A 5,890-nucleotide genomic window follows, 5' to 3' on the forward strand; every position below is an offset into this window, starting at 1 on the left:
GCCCTAGGGCCACACAATCAAGCTCAATCCAACGGGCAGCCCTACCAACCTCATTCCACTTATCGGCCTCCACAGCAGCACTACCAGTCTCCCACAGAGTCTAATTTTGAGGATCGGATGCTAAAAGCAATGAGTGAGCTGACCAGCGAGATAAAGCAGTCAGTCAAGGCTCAAGAGGAGATAGTAAACTCACATACCAAATCCATTGCCAAGCTGGAAGCTCAAGTTGAACAACTTGCCAACACCCTCAACAAAAGGGATGAAGGAAAGCTTACAAGTTAGCCAGTGGTAAATCCTAAGGGGCACTACATGGTAGATGAGGGCACTTCATACTATTAGCAAGTTCAAGCCATCACCACATTGCGGAGGGGAAGAATAGTTGACAAGCATGTGGAGGAGAAGAAGGATGAGCAAAATGAGACCCCATAGAATCTGCATCAGGACAAGGATAAACAAGTAAGCATCGAGGCATCTTCATCATCTGCCCCCACTCCTGAGGTACCATATGAGCCTAAGGCCCCCATCCCAGAACGTCTCAAGGCACCCTCCCACTTCGGGAAACAAGGAGAGAAGATACAAGACATGATGGAAACATTCAAGCCGGTTCAAATCAACATCCCACTCCTTGATGCCATCAAGCAAATTTCAACTTATGCAAAATTTCTCAAGGACTTGTGCACTCAAAAGAGGAAGAATCAGAAGCACATTCCCAAGAAGGTCATTCTCACCGAGCAAGTAAGCTCTTTGATTCAGCATAACACTCCTCCAAAGTTCAAAGACCCTGGAGCACCTACAATTTCATGCGTCATCTAAAACATTGAGATTGAGAGAGCTCTCCTCAACTTAGGAGCTGGTGTTAATTTGCTTCCATACTCGGTATATTAGAAACTGGGCCTAGAGGAATTGAAACCGACAAGTACTATCTTGCAATTGGCTGACCGCTCGATCAAGAAACCCCATGGGATTGTGGAAGATGTCATTATCAAGGTGGACAAGTTCTATTATCTAGTTGACTTTATAGTTCTGGACACAGAACCGGTCCCAAATCCAGAGAAGCATATTCCTGTCATCCTTGGGCATCCTTTCCTTGCCACAGCCAATGCATGCATCAATTTCTGGACCGGAGTAATGAAGATCTCTTTTGGGAATATGAAGATCAGATTGAACATCTTCAATGCCTTCCAGAATGCGCCTGATCAGAATGCATGGTTCTTCTTGGATGACATTGGAGAAACTGTTGAAGACCCACCTCCTGATCCTCTATCTGAAGTTCCATCATGGAGCAACCCACCGAAGCCTATGCCTCTCACTCCAAGTATTCCACCACCTGATGACAACCCCACATGGGACATATTTCATTCAGAGGTTGCTGAAGTGGATTTCATTGGGGTCGAAATTTTTTTGGCAAATTTCCTAGCTACCCCAGTTTTTGAGAACTCCCATAGAGACAAGAGGTTGATCATGAAACCAATTCAGGACAAATACCCTGAACATCACCATAGAGAGCATCAAGACCTATTAGCTGGGAGAAGCAGTTTCGGGATGTTAAGAAGAATCTTCTTCCTTGTGGAGTGCTACATGATCATAAAGAAGAAGGGATGGAAGAACTTGATTAGACTTCTGAAGGATCGAGGTAAGATCCTTCGAGACTCAGACTTACATTGAGAAATACCTCATAGGATCAAGCGCAAGCCCTGTGCGCTCGACTCCTCATTCCACCAGGGTACATGATCTCCATCCAGGTTTATTTTATCCATTGTTGCTTCATTCTTTGTTTATATTTTTACAACAATGTGTGCACTTGATTGGTATTTGGTTGGAGTATCACTTGACATGTGTTTTTGCATTCAAGTTTGGGGGAATGATATGCCCACATCTGCTCATTCAGGTATTTCTGTACTCTTGATCTTATTCTTTAGTTCTATACATACATTGGGGACAATGTATGATTCAAGTTGGGGGGTATGGAAAAACAAAACACAGTCCATTATTATTGTTATGTCATTCCTAAGCATATGGTTGAGCTTTGATTTTGGTTTGAAATTCATTGGTAGGCTTAAAGTTGTGAACACATAATCATATGACTTATGAATTTGAGTCTTATTACTTACTTTTGGCAACATAAGATGCTTCTTGTTTCAATTTAAATCTATCTTGAGCACACTAGCACATGTCTGTGAGGTATGAATTTTGAGACCAATTATGTTTGTTTTCAATATCTTGAATTCTGTTGGGTGACATATTGGGTGAATAACTTTGGCATGCTATAAAAATAAATAAATAAATAAATAAAATCAAATTTCAATTTTTTGCTGAGTAACCGGACCTCTTGCCTCATTAAGCAGTGAGTGTTCGTATCAAAAAGTAAAAATTTTGGGTTGATTAATAAAATGGCTAGCTTAGCTTTGTAGCCTTTTTGACTCTAGTTAGTAAGTCCTTAGGGATATCTTCACACCTAATGCCCTAAAGCTATTTGGTTTGGGAGACATTGGCCTAACACTCGATATATGGGTCAACTAGAAAGCTTAAGGGAGCTAAGCATTGCAAAGCCTACAAAAAAAAAAAAAACAAAAAGAGAAAAAAAAAAAAAAATATATATATATATATATATATGCCTTGGTTGTTTCATTTCATATGAAGTCCAATGAATTCTGAGATGTTGATTCTTTCATATTGGAATTATTTTGAAGCCGTTCACTTTGCACTAATTGAAATTTGTGTATCTCAATCTGCCATTATATATATGTGTGTGTGTGTGTATGCCTTGGTTGTTTCATTTGATATGAACTCGAATGAATTCTGAGATGTTGATTCTTTCATATTGGAATTATTTTGAAGCCCCATAATTATGTGTTAGTTCACTTTGCACTAATTGAAATTTGTGTATCTCAATCTGCCATTGGTAAGTGATTTGACTTATAACTCCTTGGAATTTTGAAGATGGAGTTTTTAATTTTAAGCTTGCTAAGGAATGAGAACCATTATTTTTGTGATGCTTTATCCTTTTGAATGACATAATGATGACAATGTTTGTGAGTATCATTCCTGAAAAACCCTCACGAGACTTCACTCGTCCTCTAGGGAATTCCTAAGGGTTTAAAAGGCTTGCTGCATACACTAAATGCAACCGTACATCTCACGAAAGCTGGATTTATCTTTTTAGTTTTCACTTTATTTTCTGTTTTATATTGCTAAGGGACTAGTAATATGTAAGTTGGGGGGTGTGATAAGTGCCCAATGTTGCACATTCAAGCCCCTTAATTTACATATGTTAATTCTTTAGCATTGTTATTTGTTTGATTGTTTTTGTGCTTCTGGTCTCATTTGACAAACCATTGGAAATTGGGCTTAAAAGGACAACATTCTGAGCATTCTGGATCTAGGATCGAGCGCACCTGTGCTCGAGCGTAAGCGGCCAAGGATCGAGCGCATGACTGCGCTCGCGCACATATCAGCTAGGCTCAAGCGCACATAATCTCGGATCGAGCGCACACGGGCGTACAGTGCACGGCAAGAATCCTTTTTCAGCTTGGACTTGGTTTTCAGTATCCCAATTGAACTAGGAGACTGACTTCCGATTTTCTGAGGATTTCTAGGGTTTTAGGGTTTTCCAAGTCCCTATAAATAGAGCTCTAAACATTGTAAACAGACACACCGCTTCCTAGAGCTAGAAATCAGAAAATTGTCTTTGGAACTTATAAGATCATGAGCGGCTAAACCCCTTCGTGTAGGGTGTTGATGTAACCCTATCCAAGTACAATGGTTTGATTGTATTTAATTTCTAGAATTTCAATTTATGCTTGTTGATTGTATAACTATGAGAATTGCTACCTTTTGATTCTGTTCTTAATTATTAAATGCAATTGTTCTTAAATTCCAAAATCCATATTTGTGAAATTCTTCTCTTGTCTTAGAAAGTATTTTACTTTTATTGAAATCAAATCATTCTTGTTTTTTGTGATTATAAGGATGATGGTTATACAATAGGTTTAATTGACATATGATCAATAGAATTTGATAGGCCATGCCTAGGGAAGACGGATTGTACTACACCCTAGTTTAGTATAATTTAGGTAGACAGTCCGTGCCAACCGAAGATGAGTTACACTTATTCATTGATTGTATGTATCATGTTAAAGAATTTGATAATTTATACCTAGGGAAGACGGGTTGTACCGCATCTTAATGGTTAGGTGGACGATCCATGCCAACCGAAGATAGATTATGCTTATTCTTTAATAAGATAGTTTCATGTTTATTTATAACATGCATAGAATGAATTTCTGGGATTAATTATGATTAACCATTGTTGTGCGGATAGAGGTGAAGTTAATACCCTACACTCTCGCTCTTATTTTAAATTTCTTTTATTTTTATGCACTTTAGTTTTAAAGAAAATCAAATCAAATATCTTTTTAATTAAGTTAATTTTAATTTTTCAAATTTGATAATAAAACCCCTGCAGTCCTTGAGGTTCGAGACCCTCAATATAGTTCTATCCTACAGGATTCGTACTATTACGAGTGGTAATTTTTAATTGATATTTTTGGTCACAAAAATACCACATCAATGGTAACTGGTGCTCATCTTGAGTGTGGTTCCTTGCATTCTAAACAATTCCTTCCAAAATGCACTAGTAAAAGTAAGGTCACAGTAAGAAACTATGAATGTAGGCATACCATGTAGCTTAATGATATAAGTAACAAAGAGCTAAGCAATCTTGAATGTAGTGTAAGGACGAGCCAAAGAGGTTGAATGACTGTACTTAGACATTCTATCCACCACCACTAAGACTACAGAATGTCTATTGGAGAGGGGTAATCCTTCCACAAAGTCCATAGATATATCAAACCAAATCTGGAGAGGAATTGGATAGGGTTGCAGCAATCCAGCAGGAGATGTGTTCTCATGCTTAGTTTTCTGACAAATTTCACTTCCTAATAAACTATTTAAGATCATTCTTCATTCCCTTCCAAAAAAAATCCCTTGTTGCCCTCTGCATTTTTCTTTCATAACTAGAGTGACCTGCAAGCTGATCACCATGAACAAAAGATAAGACTTGAGCCTTAATGATTGGATCATCTCCTAGGTAGAGTATATTTTTGTAGAACACCAATCCATCTCTGTAAGCATATATACTGGTATTCAATTGATTATTTAGTCACTTAGTAACCAACTCCTTCATTAGTAAGTCATCCTTATAATGTTCTTTCAACTTAGCAACCCAATCCAAGGTGGGAATTGATAAAATAGCAATGGAGATCTTTTCTGTCTAGTCTTCTCTTCTAGATAGACCATCTGCCACTCTATTGTCAATATCCTTCTTAAACTGCACTATAAAATCATAACCTAACAACTTTGTACCATTTCTGTTGGAAAGGAGTTCTAACCTTCTGTTCTAGCAAGAACTTCAAGCTTTGTTGGTCAGTTTTGACAACAAAACTTTGCCCTAATAGGTAAGGTCTCCACTTTTGGATTGCAGTCACCAATGCCAATAACTCTTTCTCACAAGTGGACATGAGAAGAGCTCTTTCTTTCAAGGCTTTACTCAAATAGGCAATAGGTTTACTATTTTGAATCAAAACTACTCCTAACCCAACTCCACTTGCATCACATTCATTGACAAAGGGTTGAAAAAAGTTTGGCAAAGCTAGGACTAGAGCTTCAGTTACTGCAGCTTTCAGGTTTTGAAAACCCTCCTTGGCAGCTTCATCCCACTTGAATACTTTCTTTTTCAACATAGAAGTTAAGGGAGTAGTAATTGATCCATACCCTTTTATAAACTTCATGTAGTAGCTTGTTAAACCCAAGTATCCTCTTAAGGATTTGATGTTACTTGGAAATAGCCAATCCACCATTGCCTGTATCTTGCCTGGATCAGCTTTCACCC

The sequence above is a fragment of the Corylus avellana genome, chromosome ca2 (genome assembly GCF_901000735.1).
Source record: "Corylus avellana chromosome ca2, CavTom2PMs-1.0".
Taxonomy (NCBI): domain Eukaryota; kingdom Viridiplantae; phylum Streptophyta; class Magnoliopsida; order Fagales; family Betulaceae; genus Corylus; species Corylus avellana.